Source organism: Rhinolophus hipposideros (assembly GCF_964194185.1).
Source record: "Rhinolophus hipposideros genome assembly, chromosome: 10".
Classification (NCBI taxonomy): domain Eukaryota; kingdom Metazoa; phylum Chordata; class Mammalia; order Chiroptera; family Rhinolophidae; genus Rhinolophus; species Rhinolophus hipposideros.
This window is the reverse complement of record NC_138056.1, coordinates 38,749,827-38,764,992: the sequence shown is the minus strand read 5'-3', so window position 1 is coordinate 38,764,992 and position 15,166 is coordinate 38,749,827. Positions and strand designations below refer to the sequence as shown.

General features: G+C 47.0%; 1 protein-coding gene across 8 annotated transcripts in view; it reads left to right on the top strand.

Annotated features, from left to right (window-relative positions):
• BMAL1 (basic helix-loop-helix ARNT like 1) overlaps window positions 1-15,166 on the top strand; it is a gene marked incomplete at its 5' end in the record, with an annotated part of 98,406 nt that overhangs the window by 24,551 nt on the left and 58,689 nt on the right. For 5 of the 8 annotated variants that reach the window (XM_081063965.1, XM_081063960.1, XM_081063962.1 and 2 more), the window contains one exon: window positions 4,015-4,087. The exons of the other annotated variants lie outside the window; for them this stretch is intronic. The remainder of the gene's footprint in view (window positions 1-4,014; window positions 4,088-15,166) is intronic. 8 annotated transcript variants of the gene reach the window in all.

Sequence of the window (15,166 nt, the reverse complement as noted above, 5' to 3'; positions counted from 1 at the left end):
GGTCTGCCTTCTTTACTCTGCCTGTCAGAGACTTCTTATGTTTGTTTTACATATAACGTCCAGGGGCTTTAGTTGCACATAGCAGGTGGAATAGGGAAAAGTACATCTATTTCGTCTTCCTGGAAGTGGAAGTGGTTGGGAGAAATTAGAGAATGTAGGTTGGGGCCAGTTTATGAAGGGACTTAATACAGGGTTTTGACTCTAGCGGTACTAGGAGGGCTGCTGGAGGTTTAACTCCACAGCAGTGTGGGGAATGGTTGGGGGTGGGGTGGGAGAGGCAGAGAGACCTGAGGAGGCTGCAGCCTGAGTCCAGATAGGAGATAACGAGGTTCTAAACTGTGACGGTAGACGTGGGGCAGAAGGAAGAAGAGGAAAGTCCACATGGGCCACGAGGAAGTGCAAGGAGATGAAGTTGAGTCTGTGGGTTCTAGCGTGGGCACCTAGTTACAAGATTGGGAAGGAGAGGAGGAGTGTAAGTGCAACAGAGGAGTATGTTCTAGGCGTTTCAGAGCACATCAGGAAGTTTTGGCTGACTGTGCTTCCCTTCAGAGAAGGCTCTGTAGAGGAAGCCTAGCTGCTGTGTACAAATCCAAGAGCCTGCCTTCTGGGCAGAGAAAACAATGTGGGAAAAGGCACAGGTACAGGAGACGGCCCGGTGGGCCTGGTGGCACTCCAGCTAGCTGTGGCTTGAGTAGAGAGTTATTGGTTCCATCACTAGGAAAGATGCTGCAGGAGTTCACAAAAGAAAGGGGCTCCACAGTGGGAGCGGGTGCTGCCGGTGGTCTGGCGGGCTCCGTGCCTTCTGCTCTTTCCATGTTGGCATCAGTCTTTTCCACCACAGACAGGCACCCTCCCTGTGGGAGCACCACTGCTGACAGGCCCCGTTGAAAAATTCCAACGAAGGGATAACTGGTTTCTGTGCATCCACATATCAAGTCTCGAGAAAGGCTCCAGTTGGCCAAGTTTGGGGTGGGTGATGTGCTTATCCTTTTGGACTAGTCACTGTTGCTAAGGAGTGGAGTCCTTCAGTCTGGGCTGAATCTTTTGCCCATCCCCGTTGGAGCAAGCAAGGTCTTTTGAAGAAGAAAGCAGAAGAAAAGCATCTAGGTAAGATAAACAAACAAACAAACAAAACAAAACAGTATTTACTGTGGCTTCGAGGAACTCTTTGGACCGTTTTAAACAGGGGACTCGATCAAATTTAGGTTTACTTAAAAGGATTGCAGACACTATATGAAGTTGTGGTTGGAAATAAGTAAATGACTAGAGGTGGGGAGACTGGTTAGGAGGCTGCTGGAGCTCTGAGGAGAGCTGGTGAGACCTTAGTTATTTCATTTGGATTTTACCTCCAGCCACAGCATCAGTGAGCTGGAGGAGAGGGATAGACTAGAGACAATTAGGCAAACAGGGCTTGGTGACCAGCTGGAGGGAGGGAGCAGGGAGAAGAGGGGCTTCAGGAGGATTCACCACCACCACCAGGGGGCAATGACTGTTCTCTGGAAGGCTCGCTTTATCTTTGGAAACTAGTTAACTGTGACAGACTCGACATACTGCTTCTTGAGAAATATGAGTGTTGTTGGCTTCTAGTGCTGCACTAACTGGAAAAGGAAGCTGATCGATTGTATTTTTCTCCCTTTAAAAAGTTTCCTTTCTTTAAGAAGTCAGATAATAGGAAATGCAGTCAGGACTGCCTGCCACTTGAGAAATAGATGGATGGGAGGAGGACACTGGCCTGACGACCCTACCTCTCCTACCAGCCTGCTCCTCGGCTACTTTACAAACATTCATCCCTTTGGCATTGTCCGTGCTAGAGAGACTTTTAAGGATTTTGAGCAAAGAAATGGCATAATCTGACTGACGTTGTTACAGAGTCCCTCGCTTATTGAGAAAACACTATGGGTGGAGGTAGGAGTGACATCAAGAGGACAAGCAGGGAGGCAGGGACCCCAGTTAGGAGGCGATTGTAATAGTCTAGGATGGGAATGGGGGAGGGGGTGAGAAATGGTCAGACTGAATATATTTTGAAGGGAAAAACCAGTTTTGGTGAGGATTGGATATGGAGTAAAAGAAGAAGAGAGGAGATGGGAATAACTCCACATATTTTGGCCTGGGCAACTGCAAGACTGTTGACTAGAACTGAGATGGGTAAGATGCCGGGAGGAGCAGGTCTGGGGGGAGGTCAGGGGTCTGTGTGAGACATGTTAAGTTTGAGACGTTGAACATGCCTTGCACAGACCTCTTGTCCTCTTGACGTCTTACTTGAAGCAGGCAGTAGGATATACTAGCCAGGAGTGCAGAGGAGAAGCCCAGGCTTGGAGAGACATCTGGGCATACCAGCATATACACGTAGGTGATGTGTGAATCCCTGAGACGAGGTAAGACCACCAAGGGGGTGACTGAAGGAATACGGAGAATAGACGAGAACAAGGACTGAGCCCTGGGACACTCTGACATTCAGAGGCGGAGAGCTAAGGAAGAACCAGCAAAGGGAAAGCACAGTCAGTGAGGAGGGTGGAAAACCAAGAGAGCTGTCTTGGAAGCCAGGTAAAGAGAGGAGTCAAGCACAAGGGAATGATTAACTGGCAGCGAGAGCTAGGAGGTGAAGACTAAGACTTGCCCGTTGGATCCAGCATTGACAATAGGTCAATGAGTGCTTTTGGACACAGGCTTAACCTTTCAAATAAGTCATAGTTCCCACCTTGAAAGATAATAAAATGGTGCCAGCAAAGGGTCATTTAAGATCGATTGGGGGATGGCCGTTTAGCTCAGTTCGTTAGAGCATGGTGCAAAAAAAGATTGATTGAAATCAATCTAAGGTGTGAAGATAGTACCATGGGAGTCCAACAGAAGGGGACAATACTTGAGGTCAGATTAATTGACGTCTTCATTTGTTCATTCATTCATTCGTTCCGTACATATTTTGGGGTGCCAGGGAGTGGGTGGAAGGGAGAAGGTGGAGTGATTCTTTAAAAGGTGTAATGTTTCAGTTTTGCAGATGAAAAGGGTTCTGGAGATGAATGGTGATAGTTGCACAACGATATGAATGTACTTGATAACTCTGAGCTGTACACTTAAAAATGGCTAAGCTTGTAAATTTTGTTATGTGTACTTTATCACATTAAAAAAAAGTGGAGAGAAAAAATATACTTAGTCTGGAATATAATGTTTGAAATGGATGGCGTTGCCGTAGAAGGAGATAATGTGGAGAGAAGCAGAGGAAGACATCCAGCTAGAGGGAATGCCAGGAGGGAAGGGACCTGCTGTCTGTCCTTCTGGTCTGGATTGTAGGGTCCATTGGGGGAGACATGTGAGCTGAGTTTGCAGGGTCAAGCCGGGCCAGTTGGTGCAGGCCTGGCAGCCTGGCTCTAGAGTTGGGCTTGCCTCTTAGATTCTGGGAGCCTCTGGAGCTTTCTGCCCAGGGGAGCGCCATTCCAAAGGTGTGCATTAAGAAGATTGTCTCATTAATCCTTCCTGCTAAACCATTGCTTATGCAAAGCAGTGGGATTGAGGCATGCACGTGTATGGTGAAAATTTTAGCCTAGCAGAATTTTAGATACCCAAGCATGCATTAATGAACCGAGTAGGTTACTTTTCCACCCATTTTACAAATATTTATTGAGGACTATCTCAATGCCCGTAGTATGCTAGGCAGTCGGGGTAATTGAAGGAGTGAATTTCCCAGACCTATTCTCTTGATAAGCCTACATACAGTGTGGGGATCCCATTCCTAAATAAGCAATTATGCTGCATTGTGCCAAGTGTTGCCATAAATGTCTCAGCAGAGTTTCACAGGAGCTGAGAGCAGGATGTGCCTGGCCTGCCTGGGGCCCTGGGGAGGCTTCCAGGGAACGACTGTTCAGTGGATTTGAAGGATGAGCAGCATTTTCTAGGCAGGAAAACAGAGGTGGGCATCCTGGGAAGACGTAAATGAAAACGTATTGGGAGTTGTAAGTTTAAAGAAAATGTATAAATATTCTCTTTTAAAGCTAAACTCATTTCATTGGTTTTTTTTAGGTGGTGCTGGCTAGAGTGCATGCTTTTGGACCCAAGCTTAACTTTGCAAATGTGGACTCCTAGGCCTTCATTGGTAAGTTTGTTTGATGCCGTCTTACTAAGCTGTTGAGGATTGGTAGTTATCATTTGCACTGCTCTGTCGAGGTTACCAAGCCGACAGCAGAGGTGGAAAGGATTCACAGGAGAAGTGAAATCTCACCGTCGGTTTCTGTGGTAGCTGCACAGAGGGGGCCAGAGGAGGCACATCTGGGGGGGCAGGGCACGGATGCTGCCAGCCTCGTGAAGAGGTAGAACTCCGGTTTTGTTTGGAAGGAGAAGTCCAGGGAGGAGTGAAAGGAGCTTTTTGGGGTTGAGAAGATGAGTGTAAGATGTCAAGAAAGTGGGTTCAGCAGCAGACCTACAGGAGCTAAAACTTCGTCCAAAGGAGTTATGGGCAAGAACTTTGGTAGGATCTGCTGGTGTCTGATTGTTCCGGACCAGAGTCAGCAAACGCTCCTGTGAAAGATGAAATAGTAAATATTTTCGGCTTCGTGGGCTCTGTGGGCTCTGTAATAGCTACTCAACTCTGCCATGGTGGCTTGAAAGCAGCCATAGATTATATGTAAATGATGGGTGTGCCGTGTTCCAAGAGAGCTTTAGGTACAGAACAGGTGGTGAGCTGGATGTGGGCTGTGGGGTGTAGTCTGCCCTCTCCTTTCTAGACCCTGAATGCCAGGCATTTGGACTTTGTCCTGTAGGCAGTGGGAAACCATTGAAATTATTTTGGACAAAGAAATGAAATGGCAGGAGTGACATGTTAGGAACATTCGTCTGATATCTGTCTGGACGAGAGGCATGGGCTCTCTTCAGAGGCGGCAGCAGCAGTCCAGGCATGAGCTCATGTGGTTAGCAGGAGTTAAAAATGACAACAAAGGACCAATAGAAGAGATGTTGCAAAGGGAAAACCGTAGGATTTCTGGTCTTCTTAGTCTTCAAAGACAGGAGCCAAAGAAGATGAAAATTTAAACTTGGTAGTTCCCAGTGGTACCATTGACAGAAGTGTGAATATGGAGGGTGGAGAAAGGGGGTTGATGAGTCTGGTTTTAGAAACCTTGAATTCAAGCTTACAGTGGTTTATCCACAGGAAATGTCCAGTAGATAACTGGAAATTCAGGGTTGAAACCAGGATTGAGAAGGATAGGTCGGGAGATTAGAATGGAAGCCATAGGATTAAATAAGTTCTCCCATGATGAGCAGAGGGCTGAGCCTTCGGGGTTGTTCGTAACTCTGGGATGGAAAGAAGAAGGTGGAAGTGAACCAAAGGCCAAGGAGAGAGTCCCAGGAAGGGAAGAGGACCAGGGAGAAGGGACCTGTAGGAAGGCTGCCAAATTTGTGACAAAGTGGTTACAGATGGCCTTGAGAAATGTGATGTCAGGAGAGGAGAAAGGAGAGGAAGCCAGGTTGCAAAGGGTCAGATATAAATAAGGAATAAAGAATCAGAGACATTAGTAAAATAGACCATCATAGAGTGTTTGAGTGGTAAAAGAAGGGAGATACATAAGATTTATGCATTTGCATGTCAAAATAACCTTTTCTTTAGCTTTGAGCATGCTATGACTAGTTCTCATTTCCTTCTCTGGAACCAAGCTGTGTTTGGAAGTTTGTGTGTGCATTGGGCTTGCGATTGTGTTTTTATGCTCCCTTTGAGGTGTGGTGTTCGTAGCTATGCTACAACTTGTACCAGGGAATCCAGCCCATGTTTGGACTCTTGCCATGAGACAAGAAGTGATCTGTTGGGGAAATAGTTGCATTTGCCTAAGTTGGAGTACCGAGTCATTGGACTAGATAGCAATGTATGCTCTGAGCATTTCGAGTGTCCATTCTGTGCTTTGAATTCCAAGCTGTTTTTGATTGGTTTGTGTGACTCCAGCAGTTAAAAGATAGAGAATGAAAGCAATGGGTGTAACTGGATTAGAGCCACCATTTATTGAACATTCACTATGGACTAGGTACAGTGCTGAGTTATTTCATCTTTGCAACAACCTCTGACACCGGAAATAGTATTCCCATTTCAGCAATAAGGAAATCAGATCGTAAAAAGGTTGAGTAACCTGCCCAAGGTTACAGGGGATCTGAATCCAGCTCTATCTGGCGCCTGGTTTATGCTGCTCCCTGTTTTCTCCCATCTAAGCCTGGAATTTCCCCTCCCACTTACAAAGAAAGACAAGAGACAAATTGAGTTCTTCCAGTTAACTATTCAGAGACTCTAGTGGGTGTTTCCACTTCCTAGGAGTCTACTAAAAGGGTAGAAGAAGTGTGGGATCTGTGGAAAAGGCTAAGACCAAACTTCAAACACTTTAACTGTTTCCCAGATAAAATTTTCTTTTAGTTAGAGAAGCTGGCAGCCTTGGGATTGGAAAGGAAATATCGCTAGAAGGCATGACAGTCAGATTCCAGTTCTAGCTCTTTATAATCTACTTTCTGTATTTCTCTCTGCTCACCTCCAACGTCACGCTCTGAGGGCAGGGTCCTATTTTGTTTACCTCCATGCCCCCATCCTCTACATGGTATTGGGCAAGTAGTGTGTGCTCACTAAATATTTGTTGCTTTCAATGAGCCAGGCTGCTTGGAGCTAGGTGCTTAACCTCTGTGTGCCAGGTGCTGCTCTCGGCACTGTGGCTATGGAGGTGACACAGGACCAGTGCTCTGTCCTTGTCCTAGCAGGGGCGGTAGACAGCACAGATGTATGATGTGCAGTAATGTAATGTAAGGTCAGGCAGGCGTGATCATGCTCTGAAGTCATGTGAGAGAAAGCCGCGGCGGTGATGGGGCTGATAGTTTAGTAGGGTCATCAGGAAGTCCTCACCAACAGGGGAAGCGAGGCGCGAGGCTGTTGGGGGAAAAAGTCATAATGGTGCTTGTTGAGATGACTATAGATATGTCAGCTGAGCCATCCATGCTTCGTTGTAGTTCTTTAGCTTGGCTGTGGCTGCTCCCCTCAGCAAGGGCACCCCCTTCTGACCTCATGTCTCTGGCCGTGCTGAGCTCACTTCCGCTCCCTGGTGGTGCTCACTCTCCTCTCCTGGCCTGCCGTCTCCTGGTTCTCCTCCAGCCTCAAGACTCGGCCTCCGCAGTCTGCTCTGCCAGGTTTCTTTATCCTTAGCTTAATAACATGTTGCTCGTTCCCTTTCACTTCACCCCATGTATTTTCCCAGGGTGAACTCATCCACTCACCTCTATCCGGGAGTCACCCACATCTACATATGCAGCCCAGAACCTCCTCCCACCCCTCACTACCAGCTGCTGCCCCACAGGCACCTCCCAATCATCCCTCCCCTGGTGCCAGGTGTGTCCCTCAGTGTGTGGCCTGCCTTGGGTGGGACTGCAGCCCCTCAGTTGTACTACAGGAGATATTCTTGGCTCTGTCCTCTTCCCTCAACTGTCACCGGCCACCAGTTTGCGTGTCCTGAAGAGCCCATCTTCCTAATTTGTCACTTCAGCCCTTTCTTCTCCCTCTGCACTCATCCATTTACGGACTCATCATGTGGAATTTTTTTAACAGCCTCTTCGTTGGTCTTCCCGTGTCCATCTTTGTTCTCCGTCATTCCACCCCCACACGCCCATCAGCCTGATGTTTCTAACTCACACATCTGATCGTGGCTTTTTTCTACTGGAAACTGTCTAAAGGCTCCTCAGTGCTTCTGGAGTAATACCTACGCGCCTTCAATGGGCCTGCAGTCCTTTCCTCATCTCGCCTTGGGCCACGTCCCTCCTTTCCCTTTTCCCTAACCCATATTTCTGTTTCAGCCCAGCCTTCCTATAGCCAGTCCCTCTTGGTGCCTTTGCCGGCGCTGGGCCTTTTTCTGGGAATGCCTCACCTCTGTTCCCCATTTCGGTAACTCAAGTTTCCACTCTTCTGGAAACCTCCCTTCCCCACCCTGGACTTCTCTGTGACCTGGACATGACCTTCCTCTTGGCTCCCAGAGCACCCTGCATTTCTCTCTCTCCCAAAGCACTTATCAGCATAACTGTTGATTTACTTACTATCTGTAATGTTCAGTAACTGAGCTCCTTACGGGTGGGAAGCGCGCGTGCGCACGCGCGCGCACACACACACACACACACACACACACACAATCTCTGTGTTCTTGTGTCAGCACAGTGCACCTGACTCAGTGTTTGTTGAAAGAGTGAGGATAGCAAGATCTGTTTGTGTAGCCAAATAGCAGATTTACAACATGATCAAGTGTATTTGAAATTGGAGGTTCATTGGCCATGGAGCTTGGTTGGGCCACCCTCTTCTCAGTTTTGAGCGTGGCCTAGGCTGTTTTGGGCTTGGGTTTGTGACTGCCTGTCGTGTTTCCCAGCATACTTACACCTCGGGAATAGAACGTCTCTATATTCTTCACTTCTGACTTTTTTTTTTTTAACTCCTGTTGTTGATGGGATAGTAATAGCAATTCAAAAGGAAAAATAATCCATCAAGAAATGCTCAGGAATGAGGTCCACCCAGCTTTATCCTGGATGAATCCCAAATTTTCTAAATTAGCCAAAATAATGATTCTTGCCAACTGCTGACAGCTTCTCCCTTCCCCGCCCCCCATCCAGCTGAAAATTCTTTTCTGGCTGGGGGATGAGGATGGCGACTGGTCCTTCGTGGAGGTGCCCAAGGGCATCTGTATCTTCTTCTGGAACCTTGTAAAGTCCCGCATGATTCTCTGGCTCTGGCTCGCATGCCAGGTCAGTGTCTAGATGCCACATGGAGACTGGCCCAGTGCATCTAGGTGACAGCCAACATATTTCATGTGGGGCCTTTAGCCTGATGGCTCATTCCATCTTCTTCACTTCCTAGTTCTGCCACAGAACCGGGAAATTGTGCTGAGGAAGCAGCTTTTACTTGGAGCTTCGTGGCAATCTGGGCAGGCTTCCTAGAAGAAGCAGCGCTGCTTAACATAGACGTGTCCTGCTGAAGAGGGGGCTCCAGCGGGCACTTGGGACTGCTTTCCTTGCTGGAAATGCTTAGGATGCTGCTTTCCCTTTCAAGGGACTTTCCATAAGCCATTCCCTCAGCGTGGAATGCGTTTTCCTTCTGGTTTGCCTAGTTCCTGCCTATTCACCTTTCAGTCATCAGCTGATTTGCCTCTTGTAGGGAAGCCTTCTCCACTCCTGATAAGATCTTGTCATCACCATGACCATTATTCTTATATGCTGCTTAGTGATTGCTCACTATGTGGCCAGCTCTGTCGGAGTATTCGGTGGGTAACCACTTAATATTTGGGCCTTCGTAGGTGTTGGCTGAGGTAAATGTTGTCATCATTTCCCCAGAGATACCATTCGAGGAAACCGAGGCCCACATGAACTACAGACGTGGGAGCAGGGGTTTGTCCCCAGTGCCCGACTGGGTTGGTAGGCTCTTACCCATTCTTCTGGACTCCACATGTCCCTATGCCATGCATTCTAGCAGCCCGTCCTCCCACTCATTCACAGCACTCATCACAGAGGCCATTTGACATTTATGTGTGTGGTTATAGATGACTGAATATTTGTCCCCCACCCTGGGCAGCCCCCGTAAGCCCCAGGATGGCAGGAGCCTGCTCTCTACGTAGGTTCTTAACAGCTGACTGGCAGCCTGCCTGACAACCCAGATAGCCACTCACTCGCTGTTCCTCTGGCCCCTTGCATCATGGGAGTCGGCATAAAAGGGGCTCGCCAGGGCCCCCCACGTTTTAGCCTGTGCCCTCACCTCCTGTTTCCATGTCAGAACCATCTGTGCTAAGGAAGCACTTGTGCCTTGGCAGGGTCTATTCTTCTCACTGCCTTTGTCGTTTTCTCTACCTTGCAAACCCCACCTCATCGCTTTGTAAGGAAGTTCACTCCTTTCTCCTCCCAGGATGGAGCCAGCCCCCCCTCCTCTGCTCCTCTGGACTGGCGCACACTCTGGGGATGGCTCTCACCACCAGGAGTTGTCATGACCTGTGTGCCTGCCCTCCTCGTGTTTCCGGAGCCCCTCAGGACTGGCCCTGACAGTACCTTGTACAGTCAGGGCTGAGGGGTCTACAGAACTGAGTAAAGGAGAACAGAAGTTACTACCTTAAAAGCTGGTCCATGATGTAGTTTGTGTGTGCGTGTGCCTGTGCTGGTGTGTAAGGGTGTGTGTGTTTTGCTCGATGTGTTACTTGCATAATTCATCCTTGTACACATGAGAAACTCTGCCTGTCTCAGGGGTCTAATGTGGGGCTTTGAATAATAGATGTTTCATAGCTGTTAGATAAATCTTTTCTCCCAAGCTGAAGGTGCCCCCCTTTCCCCTGTCCTCCACCTTGGTACTTCTTCGGGACCCTCTTCCCAGACCCTAGTCAGATCGCAGTGATGTGAGAGCCCTCTCTACACTCCAGCAGGCTGGGTAGGTGACTGGCTGCTCTGCTTAGCCCCGCAGCAGGGAAGCCCGGTCCCCCAAGGACACTTCCCCAGGCCTCCAGGGCCCTCTAGGGCCAGGATGGCTGAGCTCCGAGTGACTCATTGTTTTTGAGTGGGCAAAATAAAAATAAAAAAGTGGCTTCTGACCAAGTGGGGAAAATGGGCATGGGGGCGGAGCGGGAAGGACGTTAGCCACGCCTTCGGGACATTTGCCAGCCACAAACTGAGCTTGGCTTGAAGTGCAGATGGCCTCCACGACAAGGACGCCTTTGAAAGGCACTGGTTACACTCATCTCTGTGGGATCAGAACCTGCTTCAGAATGTCAGTTCTGTGCCTGCTAGAGGTGTGACTTAAAGCAGACCACCCAAGGTCTCTATACCTCAGTTTCCTGACCTGTAAAATGGGATGGTGATATAATAATGGTTGTCACCTTCATGAGGTTTTTATAATGTGAAATGAAAATGTGCCTAGTTCTATACCGGACATGTAGAAAACAGCAACTATCTGTCATCATTATTGTTCTAAAAAAGTAATACTGTGAATAATAACTGTAAGAAGACTTTGGACAAGATACAAAGTCTAAAATGCACAGTTACAGGCTGTGAGGAGTAAGTGAGATGGCATGTAAGAAAAGCACTTTGTGAATTGCAAATCATGTGCAGTATTATTATTAGCACAAATGCATCTGTTATTTGTTTTGGCTTTGGAAAAAAAAGGAACACAGTGTTAGGAGGTCGAGTCTAAGTTCGTCGTCGTTGTTTTGGAGGGAGATTTGTCATATCGGCCTTTATCGGGATCTTGCATGGAAGCTCTGGTTGACCCCCGTTGGTGATCCCCAGAGCCCAACGCCTGAATGCCACCTGGCCGGGAGGAGCGTTTCTGTAGTCGCTGTTAGTATTTTAAATGTTTTATGGTAAACATGTAATACATAGCAGTGCAGTAAGTTCTCGTAGGTTCACTGGCAGTAAATTGTGGGAATGAAATTACCTCTAGGCCAGAGAAATTCTCACTTTCAGAATTCCATGTCTAGTATAACCGAATAAATTTAAACAGTTTGTTCAGAATTGGATCTGGACAACTACCACTGTTTTTTCAACGTTAGAAATATTTTCTTAATATCAACTGCCGACCCTCTTGTGTTTATCTCCATTTCCAAAGTATGTCCCTGCCTCCTCCCAGCCTTCCACAAATAAAATGGAACAAAAATTACCCTTTTAAAAACATGTAGATACTTTTAAGCAGAGGTTAAAGACTCTCTTCGTCCTGGCTGCATCTAGCCTGCAGGTGTATTTTATTCAGTGGCTCTTACGCTGTTGTAAAACTTTTTAATCTGTGGCTAACATTTACAAGTTGGTAGGTATTGTCTAGAAATCTGGATTTCCAGCTCTTCACGAACACAGGAAGGTCTGGCCGCGCTGCATCTTCCCTCACCGCATCTTCCCTCACCGCAGAGCTGAGCAGTCGCCCCCTTCCCGCCCCGCTGCTGCCCCTTTACCTGGCCTGCAGGGAACTGATTCTGTAGTCTCTGCTGAACTAACCAGCGTCTCTTAGATACTGTGCGTCCATTTAGAGTTATTTTCATTAGCAACTTTGATCAGGGATAGGAAAGTTACTTCACTTGCTAAGTTGTCATTTTTATGGTAACCCACGTAGCTATAATGCGTTCTGGAGGCTCTTTTGGGTTTAGTTGAGTCCCCTTCTCTCCCTGTGGGAGTCTCTCAGTAACAATCTTTAAGAAGTCTTCAGCAAGACTTATAAGTCAACATAAAATGTTGGCTACTGCAGGATATAAAATTTGATTGCCTGTGTTTAAGGGAGGTTGAAAACAAGTGAATTGCTTTAATTCAGTAATTTATGATGTTGTAAGTTTGAACAGTTAAAGACACTTAGTCCTTTCTATTGGCCATCTCATTGAAATGGCTGTAATTTGGCAGAATCTTTATTGGAATAGCTGAGGAGTGCGAGGTTGTCAGTTCTGGATACCGTCCTCATCCTAGTTTTTTCTTAGGCAAGTCCTTATGCCCATTCAGCCAGACTCGTGTGGAGAGACGGGAGAGGAGGGGCTGCATCCCTCGTTACTTTAGGGGAGTCCTTGCAAACACTGGAATTGTAAAAAATTATTATCCTATGAGATTTCACTTTATTTTTTTGTTTTTGTGATTATGAAAGTGTATACTTGTAACAAATTCAGACAACACTGAAGTGCATTAATATAAAGGAAGAAAGTCTTGTCTGCCTCCCCCCCTCACACACACGCGCACACACGCACCACCACTCCAAACCTTCCCCCAAAATACACACTTTTGAGACTTCCCTGGGTATAGTGCTGGACTTTTTCATTTGCTTGTGTCCCCCCCCCCAACCTCTTTTGTCTTCACCCCCAATACTCATTTTTATTTTTGTTTTGTAAAAATGGAATCCCTCTGTGCATACTGTTCTGCAGCTTTCCTTTTTATAGCTGACTTCCAATTATTACAGTTATCTCTTCAAGTTGACATGTACAGATAACTGTGCCTTATTATTTTTAACAGTCGTACTCCATGGTGTGGATGCATGTTACCTTTATTGACTCATTCCTATATTGGCAGACACGCAGGTTGTTTCTGATCTTTTGCCATTGCAACCATTGCTGCCGTGGAAATTGTCGCACACACTGGTGAACTTTTGCATAAGGTATTCTGTGATCTAGGTGCCCAGAATGTGGGACTTTGGCCTTGAATAGTTTGCCATTTAACATTTGAATCATTGCCTAATTGCCCTCCAAAAAGGCTGTACCGATTCACGTTGCTTGTAAGAGTATCCAGTTATACCTCCAATAATCTAGTTTGTGCTTAAACATGTATAAGAAAAGTAAACTTTAAAAACTCACAAATGTGCCATCAAAATGACACATTTGTCTTAGAAAAGCATTCAAAAGAAGTCTATAGATTTAATTAAATGATTTTCATACCTTGATTTTGGTGATGGTTGTCATCCTGTAAGGTGACAAAAAAATGTCCTCTAACTACTGTAACCAATTTAATTATGAAATACTTATCTGGGGATTGCAGTTATGCCCAACGAGTGAGTAGCCTTTGGAAGGCCAAATCATGGCTCCCTTTTCCAGGCTTTCCCAGGGCTGCCGGGTCCTTCCCACCAAGGCTGGATTAGCGTTTAAATGGGCTGCAGCAGGGAGTGCCAGGCCTTAGACTGAGAGACTTGGGGAGGGGGAGGTGGCAGGTGATGGAATGAGGTGCCTGAGGATCCCTGAACCCCCTCCTTACATCTAAATACCAGCTTCTCCCCACGTGTATTTTCTCCTAGTCTCCCTATAACCTCCCTGTGAAGCAGGCACTCCCTTCTCCCCTCTATTTATATCTGGGACACTTGGGCTCAAAGAAGGCCTGACTTACTGAGTGTCACACAGCTGGTAAGCGACAGTGCATTGGACACCGGCCTTCTGATTCCACAGGTACTGGAGCCTGACTCCTGTGAGGCTTTTGCGTGCAGCACACCAGTAATGGACGTTTCCTTTACTGAGCTGGGGGTGGAGAAAGGAAAGGGAAGTGACATTCCCAACTTCCTGTGGCCACTGGTGTCCGCCGCTTTCTCCTCGGAGTGCTGACATTTATGGTCGTGTTGGAGAACATTTCTTTAACATTCGGGAGGATCTGTGAATTCTTGATGCGGGGCCGTAACTGATCACACATGTTTAAGAACTGCTGATCCGGAATATATAATATCTCCTTCTTGAAAAGGACACGTCTCGGGAGATGGTCAGCTTACCGCCTGCTAAGAGTGTGTGAAATTTTGTATTCTGTCTTTTGGAGCTGGGACCAATTGATACAAGTTAAGACTTTGGTGTTTATTCTGTAGGCAGTACAAATCTAGTGCAGGACCTGAGTTGCCAGGTCTTGGTGGTCACCCCTAAACTGGCGAGCCCAGACCTTTCTCTCGAGTGCCCAGCTTACGCACTCACTGCCCACTCAGCATGTACACTTCAAGATTTAATGGGTGTCACTCACAACACAACTAAATAAACGTCTCGATTTTTTTTCTTAAAAGGGAGAAAAAGAAGGCAAAAATAAACCCTGTTCCTCTCCAGTCTCCCCCATATTATGTGGCACTACCACTTACCTGGTTGGCCAGGCCCAAAATGTAGGCGTCATTTCTGATCCCGTTTTTTCCCTCACTCCTCACATCATCTGTTTGCAATTCTTGACAGCTGTTCCATCAGAGTATATCTTGAAAGCCATGACACCTCTCTACCCTCGTCCAGATGTTCCCCCATCTCTCAGCAGGTCCCATTGCTTCCACTCTGGCCCCACTGCTGTAGTCTGCCACACAGTCAAGCAGTGACCTCTGAAAAAGTAAATAAGATCATGTCACTCCCCTGCTTGAAAGTCTCTGATGGCTCCTAGCATCCCTGCAATAAAATCTAAACACCTTGCTGTGTCCCATTTCTCTGGTCTCATCTCTTCACACTCTTCACTTGGCTTACTCCATTCCAGCCACTTTGTCTTTCCTGAGTTCCTCTTTGTTGCCTTGGGGCCTTTGCACTTGCTGTTCTCTGCCTGGATCTCTCTTCCCCCGCGTCTTTGCCTGGTGCACCTGATTCACTCTGTTTTGGTCTCTGTTCAAGTGGTCTCTCAACTGTCAAAAAAAGCACTGTCTTACCCTGCCCTTTACCCCATCACTCTGTCCTCTTATCCTGCTTTATTTTTCTTCATCAGCACTCATCACTACCTGACTTTACATTATATATTTATGTGTCTT